This window comes from Quercus robur, chromosome 5 (genome assembly GCF_932294415.1).
Source record: "Quercus robur chromosome 5, dhQueRobu3.1, whole genome shotgun sequence".
Classification (NCBI taxonomy): Eukaryota; Viridiplantae; Streptophyta; class Magnoliopsida; order Fagales; family Fagaceae; genus Quercus; species Quercus robur.
In genome coordinates this window covers 81,154,026-81,169,540 of record NC_065538.1, presented here as the reverse complement: position 1 = coordinate 81,169,540, position 15,515 = coordinate 81,154,026, and the positions used below count along the sequence as shown (strand labels likewise).

At 30.3% G+C, this 15,515-nt stretch overlaps 1 protein-coding gene and 1 pseudogene across 1 annotated transcript in view; both read left to right on the top strand.

Moving 5' to 3' along the window:
- The window catches only part of LOC126727354 (G-type lectin S-receptor-like serine/threonine-protein kinase At1g11330), a 47,504-nt gene that overhangs the window by 16,609 nt on the left and 15,380 nt on the right, over positions 1-15,515 (top strand). The window lies entirely within an intron of this gene.
- On the top strand, positions 532-7,160 carry LOC126728814 (G-type lectin S-receptor-like serine/threonine-protein kinase At1g11300; annotated as a pseudogene).

The following is a 15,515-nucleotide window of genomic DNA, read 5'->3' as shown; positions in this document are numbered from 1 at the left end:
ATACAATTTATATACCAACTACACATTGTCTAACCAAATCCAATTCTCTCTCGACATTTTCCTCAAAAAATCCGATTCATGTGGATTCTTCCCCCAACTAAAGAAGAGATCTTGGCGAAATTGCCACATACGAAATTGAGCACAATTTTGAAAAGAAACTTGGAAAAAATGAAAGAAAGTGACTTAGACAAATCTTTTATAATGTATAACTTAAATGAAACCTGATTCTATTTCAGCATCTTATCCATACTTTATTTTTATTGTCTCCTTAATTTCCATGCCTAGTACTTGGTTGACACCCAACCTGTTTTTTATTTTTTTTGTTAACAAGTGAGAAAGGAAGACACTAATATTCAGATTAGGAAACTTTTGGTTTATAATTTTATATGACAACATATTTTCTAGGACGTAAGACTTGTGAAAGTCTAGAGTGGCGTTTGTCTTGAAAACTACTAGCCAAAGCTGTAACTTGTTAGATGAGCTAGGCCAACCTGTTCTGCATTCTAAGACACAAGTAGGTCAGAACAAGTTATGGGACTTCTTAGCAAGACAATCTTGTTGTCTGTACTTTTTTGTTTTTGTTTAAACTTAGGCTTTGTCATAGACATCATTAGATCTCCTCAATCCCTCAAAGACCCTGAATACATAATATCTAATGGGAGTACTTTCAGACTGGGATTCTTCAGCCCTGTAAATTCTACCAATCGCTACCTTGGAATATGGTATAATAACATTTCTGTATTCACTGTCATATGGGTAGCTAACAGACAGAAACCCCTCAAGGATTCTTCTGGGGTTCTTACTATATTTGAGGATGGCAATCTTGTGGTACTAAACGAACAGGAAGAGATTCTTTGGTCATCAAATGTTTCAAATTCTTTGACCAATTCAAGTGCCTCACTTTTGGATTCCGGAAACCTTTTATTGCAAGTTGACACTAAAGGAATAATATGGGAAAGTTTTCAACATCCTTCTAATTCATTCTTGCTAGGTATGAAAATCAGTACAAATTTTAGGAAAAATCAAAGGGTACAGTTGACATCATGGAAAAGCCCTTCTGATCCATCCATTGGAAGATTCAGTTCAGGCATTGATCAGCTGAACACTCCTGGAGCTTTCATTTGGAAAGATGGTCATCCATTTTGGCGGACTCCATGGAATGGTCAGGCATTCATTGGAATATACAACACAAATCCGCAATATCATAATGGATATACTGTAGTAGATGATAAAGAAGGGACAACTTTTGCAACTTTTGCTTATGTGAATGAGTTACCTTTGTCAAAGTTTGTCCTGAATTCACAAGGAAAGCTAGTGCAGAGTTGTTGGAATAATAGGAAGGAGGATTGGGAGGTTTTGGAAATAGCTCCAAAATTTGACTGTGAAGTTTATGGAACTTGTGGTGCTTTTGGAACCTGTCATTCACTGGGTTCATCAATGTGCAGCTGTTTGAGAGGGTTTGAACCGAAGATAATTGATGAATGGAATAGAAGAAATTGGACTAGTGGGTGTGTTAGGAGGACACCTTTGCAGTGTGATCGGGTGAACAATAGTGGTGAGGAAGGAAAAGAAGATTGGTTTTTCAAGCTGAAGACGATGAAAGTGCCAGACTTTGCTGAGAGGTCATACGGGGCTAAAGATGATTGTCAAAAGCGGTGCTTGGAGAACTGTTCTTGTGTAGCTTATGTATATGATGTTGGCATTGGTTGTCTGTCATGGAGTGGAAGCCTAATTGACCTATAGAAATTCCCCAGTGGTGGATCAGATATATATATATATATATATATATATATATATATTCGCCTTGCCTATTTGGAATTTGGTGAGTTCATTGTGTTTTCAGTTATAGTTTTGTTCACCCAGCACTTGGTCCATTTTTTTGCTTGCTTTTTGATTTTCAACAAGTGTATTTGGATTTAATTTTTTTAAAACTTTTTCTTGGGTAACATAGAGACTAAAACATTACTACTTACATAAGAGCCACTTACCTGGTGATAAGTCTTAGGGCTGTTGATCTCCCCTCCAACTTTGATGAGAAAATAACTTGAATTGTACTAATTTAATAAAGAGTAATGTATTTTGCAATTATATTTTTATTTATTATAAGAATAATCATAAATGTAATATAGGAACAATCATAAAGCATAAATTTAATAATTTTTGTCGTACTAAAATGAAAAAAATACAAATTTTCTCAAAAATTCAAAAGGCAAGTTAACGAAAATATTTATTTTTTAATAAAAGTTATTTATAACATTTTGTGGATCATTAAAAAGAATATAAAATTTGGAAATTATTCTTTTAGTTTTAAACAAACTTTCCCAAACTTATTTTTTCTGCCTACAATCCAAAACGCTAAAAAAAGTAACTAAAAAAATTAATAAAACTTAACTATGATTAATTGGACCAATTAAGAAAACAATTTGTTGTTTATAATCTACTAAGGTTATTTTTTTTGCAAAAATTGTAATTTCGTCCACCCAAAACATATTATCAAATAAACAATTATTAGCAAAATCTAATAATTAAATTTCTATATATGCATTGTTATATAATAATAATAATAATAATAACAATAATAATAATTATTATAATTATTAAATTAAAATTGCGAAAGATAAAATTTGTTTCTCATCCAATAATTTTTGTTTAGCCAACCTTTGCTTTTCTCTAAATAAATGGCATTATAGAGTACTTCTAATACTATTAAGAGTACTTTGTCTACCACAAAAGATTAAAAAATAAACAAAAATTATTAAAGTCTTATAGTTTAACATCTAAATTGAGCACTATAAAAATCATGCTATCAAATTACAATAACTACCAAATTAAATTATCCAAATCATGCTATGTAGTAGAATAATATTATATTTAATCCTTTATAACGCAATAAGATAACATTTAACAATCAAAGAGAGAGAGAGAAAGAGAAAAAAAAAAAAAAAAACACAACAATTAAAAAAAAAACAAAATTGAATCATGTTAACCTAAACTAGATTAAAGAATATAAAAAATTATTAACCTAAAGTGAAGATGCAAGAAAAATAAAAAATAAAAATCCACTCAAAAACTTTGTTTGTGTGTGAGAGAGAGAGAGAGAGAGAGAGAGAGAGAGAGAGTGAGAAAGAACCTTTTTTTTTATAGGGAAAACTATGCATAAAATGAAAGAGATAGTGACAAATTTATAGTAAGAACGTGTGAATAAGAAGAGACAAAAATAGGGGAAGATGAATGGAAAGATGAAGAATGATATTAATGTAGAGGGTAGTGGGGAGATGAAAAGGTAATGGAGGGAGAAAGGTTGGAGAAGTAATGGGGAGATGAAAAGGTAATGGAGGGAGAAAGGTTGAAGAAGTGTAAATATGAAATAAAAAAATATTAAAAATAATTATAAGAAAATGGAAAAGAAAAAGATAATGACGTGGACGCTGACGTGGCTCAACGTGAGCGCAGTAGCATTAAACGCTTACGCTTCAGCTTTTAGTAATATATAGACAAGTCGTAGACCCGCGCGTTGCGCGTGATAATATTATTGTTTTAGTTATTATTGGTTAATAGTTGGTTTTTCATTTTCTTTCAAGTTAATATATTGAATTTAAAAAAATATACAATCTAATATATTAATTCAACAAAAATAATAATAACAATGTTGAATAAAATAATATGAGAAGAAAAAAAAAAAAAAAATAAAAGATATAAAAATAAACACCAAATTAATTATCTCTAAATAAATACCAAATTATTTAAATCATATTATGTAATATTAAAATATTACATACTTATATACTATCTTTAATTCTTTACAATGCAATATGATAAAATTTAACCAAAAAAAAAAAACACTTAAAACACAATTAAGTTGGATCAACCTAAAGTAGAGTTCTATAAAACACAAAAATTTCTCAACCTAAAGCAAAGATGCAAAATATATATATATATATATATCACCAAAAATTGAGAGAGAAAGAGAAATAAATATTTTTGTGAAGAAAAATTATGCATATAATGGAAAAGAGAATGCCAAATTTATACTAAAAGGATAACAATAAGAAGAAACAAAATAAAGGGAAAGATGAAGAGTGATATTAAGAGAGAGGGTAGTGAGGAGATGAAAATGTAAAGAGGAAGAGAAAGGTTGGAGAAAATGTAAATGTTAAAAAAAGTGAGTACAATTTAATTTATTTAAATTTAAATAAAATATTATATGTTTAATTAAAAAAATAAAAGAAAATATAAATAATTTAATTATATGGAGGATGTGACTGAGTTTAAATATTGAATAAAATAAGATGAAAAAATTAAAAAGTAAAAAAAAATATATATATATATATATATATATATATAACAATAAACACCAAATTACCCAAATCATGTTATATAATATAATAATGTATATTATATTCTTATATATTATCTTTTTTAATTTTTTTTATAACACAATAGTATAATATTTAACAATCAAAGAGAACAAAAAAAAAAAAAAAAAACCAAAACAAAACAAAACTAGATCGTACCAACCCAACGTAGAGTTATAACAAACAATAAAATTTATCAACTTAAGCAGAGATGCAAGAAAAAAAAATACTCCAAAAATAATTGTGTGTGTGTGAGAGAGAGAGAGAGATAAACAACCTTTCTGTGATGGAAAACTATGCAAAAAATGGAAGAGAGAATAACAAATTTATAGAAGACGGTGTGAATATGAAGAGACAAAATAAACGAAAATGAATAGAAAGATGAATAGTGACATTAAGGTTGAGGGTAATGGGGAGATGAAAAGGTAAGGGAGGGGAAGATGAAGAGACAAAATAAAGAAAGATGAAAAGTGATATTAAGGTTAAGGGTAGTGTGGAGATGAAAAGGTAAAGGCATGGGAAAGGCTGGAGAAAGTGCAATTATTAAAAAAAAGTAAATGTTAAAAAATAATTATAGGAAAATTGAAAAAAAAAAAAAAAGATAATGACATGGATGTTGATGTGGCTCAACGTGAGTACAGTAACATTAAATGCTACGCTTTAGCTTTTAGTAATATATAGAATATAGATAAGCCCAGAGATGAAAAACAAAATCATGACAATTGTTTCATAACTGCTAAGGTGATATGTTGTGATTGATACCAGTAAATGTTATTTATCAATAGTGATTTTGATAAAATGTCTATACTCAAATTTGACTGAATTAGTTCAAAATATTTTTTGATTTACAGAAAAAGATAGACCTTTGAAAGTAATCATCACAATTACAGTGACCATTGGAGCCATTGCCGTTGTCACCACAGCATACTTCTTATGGAGGAGGATGGGAATGACTCACAAACAAGGTAATAAGGCCATTTATTAGATATGGGGACTGGGAATTGTGAGATGGATTACTAACTATTAAAATTTGCAACAGCAAGGAAATATAAAAGCAGGGAGAACTTATTGTTTGACTACCTGAACGATGCTAAATTCCACGAGCTACCGATTTTCAATTTGGAAGAAGTGGCAACTGCAACAAATAACTTTCATGTAGCTAATATGTTTGGGCGAGGTGGCTTTGGTCCAGTCTATAGGGTAATGCTTGATCTGTCGAGTTCATTAGTCCCTCTTCAAATCAAACCAGTATGTACTCATTCCTTTTTCTGTTTCTTTTTCTTTTTTTGGCAAGGGAAAATTGCATGATGGATAGGAAATAGCAGTGAAAAGATTGTCTAGAACCTCTAGACAAGGTCTTGAAGAATTTATGAATGAGGTGGCTTTGATTTCTAAACTCCAGCATGGAAATCTTGCTAGACTTCTTGGCTGCTGTATTGAGGGAGAAGAGAAAATGTTAATCTATGAATACATGCCAAACAAAAGTTTGGATGCAATTGTTTTTGGTTAGTTCATTTAAACAACCTTCCTTCTAGTCTCATTGCCAGAGTAACCCCTAAATACAACTTTTTAAAGCTTTACTTATTTTTTTTTACATATTAACGTACATGTACATTTTTGCTCACTTAAGTACAAGAGCAGATAAATAGAAAGGTAAACAAGCAATTGCTCATACTTTGATGCTAAGCTAACTTTGCCAGTTTGCCCCAACTTCTTTTCCCAACAGTAAATTTTTTTCCTTAAATATTTGCTAATACTTTTTAAAATTTTTTTTTTGGTTACTATTCATTTAGATCCACTATACCAAAAACTCCTTGATTGGAGAAAACGCTTCAACATTATTAAAGGCATCAGTCGAGGTCTCCTCTATCTTCATAGGGATTCTAGACTAAAGATTATTTATAGAGCTCTAAAGGCAAGTAACATCTTGTTAGATCTAGAACTGAATCCAAAAATATCAAATTTTGGTATGGCCAGAATATTTGGAGGCAATGAAGTTCAAGCCAAAACAAAAAGGGTGGTTGGGACATAGTAAGAGTTTTGTTGAATTTCAATTTTTTAAAGTTTTGTGCTCAAATGAGATGAATGTGTTTCAATGTGCAAATTCAGTGGTTACATATCCCCTGAATATGCAATGCATGGCGTATTTTCAGAAAAATCGGATGTCTTTAGTTTCGGTGTCTTGTTATTAGAGATTGTTAGTGGGAGAAGAAGCACTAGCTTTGATGATGATGAGCAGCACATGAGCCTTGTAGGATTTGTAAGTCCATCTGAATTATTGTCCATTTATTTACATCTCCAACTAGATCATTGCTAATAAGATTGAATTTGCAATTTATGTCTTTCATAGTTGTATTCATTCAGGCATGGAAATTATGGAAAGATGAGAACAGTATGGCTTTGGTAGACCCAGCAATATGGGATCCAAGCTTTCAAATGGAGGTGTTGAGATGCATACATGTCGGACTGTTGTGCGTGCAAGATTCAACAAGAGATAGGCCAATTGTGTCTACTGTTATTTCAATGCTTAGTAGTGAGATTGCAGATCTGCCCACTCCAAAACAACCCGCATCCATCGAAAGGGAGATGGCTTCATATACAGACCCTGCTCAACAAGGCCAAATTAAATCCTCCATTTACAATGTCACTATTACAACGGTTTATGGCAGATAGGAAGAAAGTTCTTGAGATAAATTTCTCTTTGTTTGTGTATATTTTATCTTATGACTCCGAAGAAACCTATACATTTTTTGGATGATGTATTTTTCATCTTTTTAGGGTCAGTTTGGATGATGAAAATTTTAAATCTCGAGAATTATATATTCTTAATAGTTTAAACTCACAAGAATTAGAATTTTCACATTTGAAATTATGTTCTACTCAAAATATTTGGAATTTGTCAATTTGAATGTATATCTCAACTAAGACTATCTGGATTCCCAACCAAAGCATATGAGATACATTCTATCTAGCATTTAAGGCTTAAGTACAAGGTAAACTGTATTGCCCAACCAAAACACATGGATTTTAAATATCTTATGTTGAACCTTTAATAGTGTAATAGTTGCACAAGATCTTTGTAGCTCAATGGTATAACGGTTCAAATCCCCTTGTTGTTGATCCGTTCATTTGGTCCTATTCTGTCCTGTTTGGTCCTGCTTTATTAGATTCCAGAGTTAGTTACAGTAGTCTTTGAACCAGGACTTCCCTGTTATACTCTTGTCTGTGCTTTATTAAAATCACTGCTATATATATAAATTAAATATTCAATTGAAATTGGGCCAAGCTTTAAAAAAGAAAAGAAAAGAAAAAAAAAATGAAACTTTGACAATATGCTCTTGATTTCCCTAGTCTAATTTCTATTGATAAATAAAATTGAGGATAAATTATAATCCAAAAGTTTTCATTTAAACACCTTTTGTTAATTATGCGGATTAATTGACAATGACTTCATATCATTAACACAAGGGCTCCATATCATTAACGCAATATAGCTTTAAATGTATTGTACCAAAAATGATGTGGTCTCCTCATGTAGCCGTTAGATTCCAGAGCCTGATTAGTCATTATCGAAGGTATAGAGTTGATCCACCACAGCCACAGGCAGTGGATTTTGAAATAAAAACAAAAGCACATTACTTGCATAGAGCGTCCTGGCTTCCTAGTATGTGTGGGAAAAGTCTTCAAAAAGTTACTGCAATAAGTGAGTAAAGGTTCCAATAAGAATATTTTCCTTTTAATTTCATTGTAAATAATATTCATCCTGCGTAGCCAAAAAGTGCACCAAATTTATTGTGGGTTCAATTAGTTTTGACTTATTTTGGTCTTTGTTTTGTCTCTTTTTTGGAGAAAGAACACATTTCGTCTTCTTAGATAGGGATGAGGTTGTGTGAACTCACCAATTCGTAAAATGTTTTACCAAAAATTTGACAAAGGATTTTCTAGTCAACTTGAAAAGATTTTACAATGAAACAAATATTGAAAAAATACAAAAAATATTATCTTGAAAGGATTTTACAAGCAAACAAAGTGAGGGTTCCTTTCAACCAAATGGCATCTCCCTTGGTAATGTTTTTTTACACGGGTTGGATCCACCACGGGCTTGAGCCATGAATTGGGCCACCTTTATGAGTTGTTTTAGGTACCCAATTGGTCTCCTCCTCCTCCTCAAGGACATTGACACTCTGGACCTTTTGTTGTCATATTAATTTAGCCGCAATAGGCCACCCTTGCTTGCAATGAAGTTTGTGGCACTGATGGCCCCCTCCTCCTAAAGGACGTTTACACTCTGGGCCTTTATTTAGTAGCTTATGGTTTCTATAAATTATAAATTACATAATTCAATGAGTTTGTGTACAAGTATATGTATATGTATATGTTGATGTTAAAGTTTATGTTTGTTTGTGGGCGCGCATGTGTGTGTCTATATATATATATATATATATATTTGTGTACAAGTATATGTATATGTATATGTTGATGTTAAAGTTTATGTTTGTTTGTGGGCGCGCATGTGTGTGTCTATATATATATATATATATATATATATATATATATATATATATATATATAGAGAGAGAGAGAGAGAGAGAGAGAGAGAGAGAGAGAGAGAGAGAGAGAGAGAGAGAGAGAGAAAATGTGTTTATGGTTTCCACCTTTGGCACTGCCTTTCTTTCAAACTAGAAGTAGAAAGACCACACATATGACAATCACCTCGAGAATGTTGTGCCATTTTTGGAGCCATATTTTGTTTGTAGAAACTACTAATTGATTGTTTAAGCAAACCTAAGAAGCTAAGAAGTAGAACTTATTCTTGCACCTAGATGTCCATTGTCATGGGATTGTTGTGTATGGCACTAGTCATTAGAACGATTCAATTTTTGCACAACTATCTTCCTGATAATAGTCCTTAGATTCAACTCTAACAATTTTTTTTTTCTTCTCAACCTTGTTTAACTGTCAAATCAAGTAATTTCATTAAAATAATACTTTCATCCATTTGTCTTTCAAATTATTTTGAAAATATTTGACTCCATAAAATATACTTTCATCCATTGCACACCTTTTTGCTAAACAAAATAATGAGCTTCCAAACAAATATACCATTAATAGTTATATTAATAAGTTAGTGAGAAAAATAGGGCAAATAAGAAATAGAATTTTAAATCAAAGATAAAAATACAAAACAAAATTATTTAAAAATTACTATTCAAATATCATTAAATTTTTCTTCTTTAATTTTTTATATAAATATTTAAAATTTATTTATTAAAACACATATGAACTTATATAGTTGTTTTTCTCTAATAAATGATTAAATTGCTTATTTAGTATGTGAGTTTGTGTTTATGCTTATGTTAATGTTTATGTTCATGTTCGCTTGTGAGAATATGTATACTCTTTTGACACTGGCCTTTATTTTAAAATAGAAACACACTTACCACTCACATGACAATCACATTGAGAATGTTGGACAACAAAAGTACTTTCCAAATGCATTGAAGAGATGCATAGCTAAGTAATAGTTCCAAAATAGTCCCTAAAGAGAAAATTCCAGCAATTACATTCAACTATATTAGTTTTAAAATATGAATTTAAAATACATTATGAGGGTGTTTGGGCTGGGCATTTTGTGCGTCCGCGTTTCACGTTTTCTCTTTTTTTTTTTTTTTTTTTTTTTTTTTTTCCCGCATTTGTTGACTTTTGGGAGACAAAATTTACTGTTATGAACAGTAAATTCACTGTTCATGTACTGTACTGACACTGTTCACGTATTAAAAAATATTAAAAATGGGTCCCACAGTACTATTTACACATTTAAAAATTATTTTGCTACAGTGTTTTCAGTTTTCAGTTTTCAGTTTCAGCAACAATAAGCTCAATCCAAACGAACCCTATATCCTAAATCACATTCTAAGTGATATTAACTAAGGAATTAATTCCAAAAAAAAAAAAAAAACACTAAGAGCTCGTTTGGTACACTGTAATGGTTATTACAATGTAATAGGAATCAGGATAACAAGAAATGGAAGAAGCTGTAGTGGAATAAGTAATCCTATTCACTGGTTTGGTTACAATAACTTAGTAAGATGATGGGATGACATCATCTACAGATAAATTTTCTAAAGTACCCTTTCTAGAAAATTATATATTCACCCTTCTTTTTGTTTAAATTGTATAGCATTCATCATTATAATTAGACAAACTGATTAATATTTTCATAAATATTTAAAATGTATGTAAAAAAAATTGGTAACATATTGTATAGGTTAAAAAGTTAATATGGATACTAGCATGGACGGAGGTAGATTTGGGCATTGGGGGGCAATGGCCCCCCCTAATTTTTTTTTTTTAAATGTTTATATAGATATATATATATATATATATATATAGCTACTAATTTTAGCAATTTTGTTTTATAAAATTACACTATGTCCCCATTAATAATATCAATAATTCTTTTAAAAGTAATGTTATAATCATAAACTCTTGTACAACATTTTTACAAACTGTTGAAGTAGTAAATTCTTATTAGTTTACATCTAGACCTATCACTTACATCACTTTTTTACTTACCAATAACCACTCACCACATCAACAATTTGTAAGAAAAAATTGTAACTCTAGCATTTTTTTTTCTTTCTAAAGGTCATAAAAAAATTAATAGGTACAAGCCCAAAAAAAAATTAGCTCAACAACAAAAATTACTTATAGTAAAGCTAGAAAAAATTAAGTTCAATCAACTAATTTTACCCAAAACAAATAACCCAACCCTTTAAAAAATTTTAAATAAAATAATTTTATCCTTACCCAGCAACAATGCAAACACCAAAAGCACAAAAAAATAATAAATAAAAAAGAGAAAATCTCTTAGCAATTAGTTAAGTAGTAGAGCTAGAGGTTAGAACTGCCGCACATAACCAACATCAAACCGCCCCCTAAGTCTTGGCTCCGTTCCTGCATACTAGTTTATAGTATATGAATATAAATATAAGGAACAATTTTTCTTTTAAAAGAAAATCCAAATCAAATTGTAAAAATGAAATACATGACATCTAGCATGCAAGTGACGTCTTTTCAATAATGTCCACTGTCATTTTACTGTGCAATCTTTGGGAAAAAAAAAAAAAAAAAACTACAAAGAGTAGAAAACAATGGAGGAAGAACAAAATTGATTAAAAAGGAAAAAGAAGAAGAAGAAGAAGAAGACAGGAAGTATGTGAGAGGAAAAAACCATATTTTGTTAGAGAGAGAGAGAGAGAGAGAGGTTGTGGTTGTGGGGCTAGGAGCTAGGGACAAATAGGGAAAAACCACCCGGGTCATTAACTTTAAAGTTTAGTAGACTATCTGAATTGTCAACCTAGCATATGAGATCAATGTACACTCTATCTGGAATTTAAGGCTGAAGTACAAGGTAGAGGACAAGGTAAACTGTATTGCAAATCTGCACAACCAATACACATGAATTTATAATGTCTTTTGTTGACCCTTTAATAGTGTAATAGTCGCCAAAAGCTTTGTAATTCAGTGTTATAACTGTTCAAAACCTCCTTTGTTGTTGTAGTTAGTGAATTATTAAAAAATATATATTTATGCATAGTGACCTCATTTGTTGTACCATATTCATATCCAATGAAAAATCTGCTATATGAAGAAAGCAGATTTAGAGAACTTTATACAACTGGCGTTTTTTACTTTTTATTTATTTATTTATTTATAACTTTCTTTCCCTAGTGTTTTGGTGGACAAAGAAGCATAATATTTGCAGTAATTACCGTACATTGTAAAAGGACTTGTAAAGCTAAGTCAGAATAATTCAAAAAATCTCTTTCAATCACACAAACACAAACAGACAAAAAGTAAAATCACAAATATCTCCAACACAAACACTCGAGCGATAAAAAAGAGTAAGAAATGTGAATTAAAGAATGGCGAAATTAAGTAGCTATAGAATACCTTAGGACCCATGCTGACTTTCACAGCATCAAGGCTCAGAGAGAGAGATAGAGAGGGTGAGACCATTATGTGTTCAGTTCATTCGGTCTTGCTCAGTCCTTTATTTTTGAATAAAATGGCGACGTTTCTTATCAGGCCTCTCGTGCTGTCATTAAAAGAAACACAGACGTGTCCACATGATAATACTGATACAAACGATGACGTTTTATAAAAGCCTTTTATGTGTTGCACACCAAATGGTGTTGTCTCCTAATGTAACTATTAAATTCCAAAGTTAGTTACAGTAGCCCGTGAACCACAACCTCCATGTAATACTCTTGTCTGTGTTTTATTAAAATCACTGCTATATAAATAAATTAAATTAAAAATTAGGCTAAACTTAAAAAAATATAAAAAATAAAATAAAAAACTGAGTCTTTGACAATATGCTCTTGATTAATTCCCTAGTTTAATTTCTATGGCGAAATAAAATTGAAGATAAATTATAATTCAAAAGTTTTCACCTAAACACCTTTTTTATGCGGATTAATTAACAATGATTTGATTAGATCAATTTGGTGATCACAATATTAATCAAATTTACCACAGCTACAATATAAACGAAATCTAGAGATTGAAGCAATATAACACAAGAACACACATAATTAATAATGTAGTGAGAAACCAACTTCAAAGGAAAAAAACACTTTGATGATACATCTACCTCAATAAAGTAATCCACCATATGAATAGAAGTTGTAAAAATTAGTTCAAATTCATGACCCTAGACTATACTCGTTAGTTAAACTTATTGACGTGACATATAATCGCTTCACACTAGCTTTAAACCTTTTGAAATCTTCTGTATGAAATTATGAATACCGTCTTGCAAACTGCATCTATGATCACAATTAGCCCTTGTTGCCGATTCCAAGGACCACCTTGAAGATTTGTGCTTCGCATCAACATACTGGGATTATAGATTCTGTGCCTTCAGCTCTTGTTTACCAAAAGACCAACTTCGTTCTTGAATAAAGATTTATGAGACATAAGTTGATCAAAACTAGGTATAGGTTTTCTCTCATTGGCACATGAAAATAGTCTGTAAAACTCTTGGTATGTTGTGTGATAATAAACCTTTCATATATTTGCATGTAGGGCACAAAAAACAAGGCAATAGCATACTCAATCAAAATACATCAGATCTTGGTTTAATAATTTTTGATCAATCTAGTAGTACTCATAAATCTCATGATAAGTACCCAAAGATTCATAGTGAACTTCGTCATAAATTTCATGATAAGTACTCAAAGATTCATAGTGAACTTCAATAGGAGCTTCTCTTGAAGCAATAACGCGTTGATCTAGTTGCCACTGGAGCCATAAATTACTATCTAAATTGATTTTTTTCTAATAGTAAGCTCCAATTGCATCATAGCAAATACAAAAAAAATGGGTTCTTTTTCTTTCGTATACTTATAGCTATTGGCATCCATGAAAAAAATTATGATTTATTTATCTCTTTACATATAATGGGTTTTTCTGGGCTGATACATGATTTTCTTTTAGTCTTTTTTGGGTCAAGTCTCACTATCGAATATCTATTGAAAATCATCTTTCAATTGAAAGAGCATTGATCAAATGGCTACTAAAATCACAAATTACTCTTGAACAACTATCTTCTTTTGGGTTGCATCTTAAGCCTTCTAAACCTGGACTTTGACACATATTATAAAATCTATAAAAGATATTACAAAATCATGGAATTTGCCAACTTAAATCCGATCACACACACTATGGTACACCCTTAATTAGGCCAAAGGCTTATAAGGCAAGGGTGGGAGGCATCTCTTCTTGATGTGGGATTAAGCAAATTCGTGCGGGTGGGACATAGGTCGATCATTGCCCATCCCAAAGCGAACAATACCTGATTGGGGGCCAAGACGAAAGTCCTCCCACACTAACAATTTCCCCATTTGGCAATTTTGTGACAAAACTAAAAACCCACAAATTGAACCAAGACTAACTGACTTATAAGACTAAAAACTAAATAGAAAACCTATCTTTCAAGAAAACATGAACAAACACATTAAACACAATGCACCATGCAAAAAGCATAATAGGTTATATCATTAATTGCTAAAAATGACAGGCTTATAAATCCTTTATCAGATAGCAAGATAATATAGTGATGGTTACAAAAATTCAAAGGTACATAATTAAAAGCTAATAAGTCCCCCCAAACATCAGTAGTCGAAGAAGCATGATAAGGGGAAGGACCAGGATCGTCTTCGTCAAAAAGGGTAGCCGCAGAAAAAATAAAGTTTCAGAAAGTTTGTTTAAAACTAAAAGAATAATTTCAAAATTTTATATTCTTTTTAATGATTCACAAAATGTTATAAATAACTTTTATTAAAAAATGAATATTTTCATTAACTTGCCTTTTGAGTTTCTGAAAAAAAATTGTATTGTTTTCATTTTGGTACGACAAAATTTATATTTATGATTATTCCTATATTGCATTTATGATGTCTTCAAAAAAAAATATATATATATATATATTGCATTTATGATTGTTCCTATAATAAATAAAAATATGATTACAAAATACATTACTCCTTATTAAATTAGTTTACATTGTTAAAAAAGTTAATAAAAACACTATAAAAATAATTATCATGCACAACGCGCGGGTTTGCAGCTAGTAGTAATAATAATAATAATTTATTTATAAATTACTATAATAAATATATATTGATAAGCACTAATATATATATATATATATGTTAGGTTAAGGAATAATGTTGAAACTAAATGTATATTCTCAAAAAGAATATATCCTTAACCTAACATTAATGTATCTTTGTTTCTTAAAAAAAAAAAAAAAAAAACATTAAAGTATCTCTCTTTTTCTTTAAAGTTGGAGAATAATAGTCACTAGTTTGTGCAATGCATGAAAAATCTATTAAATTTGAAATTAAAAGAAATATATATATATATATATATATATTTACATTGTTTACTACATGTAGCAATTATTCAAGATACTATTCAATCATAAAAAATAGCAATAAAATGAATAACAATATACTATACTATCCAATAGACATTGCAATCTTAAATGAACAACATGTAATAAATTGAAAAACAATTTTTTTTTTTAATTCTCCATAATTGCAGATAGTGGTGCAAGTTCTGCATTACAGTTTCTGCATAGTTAAAGGA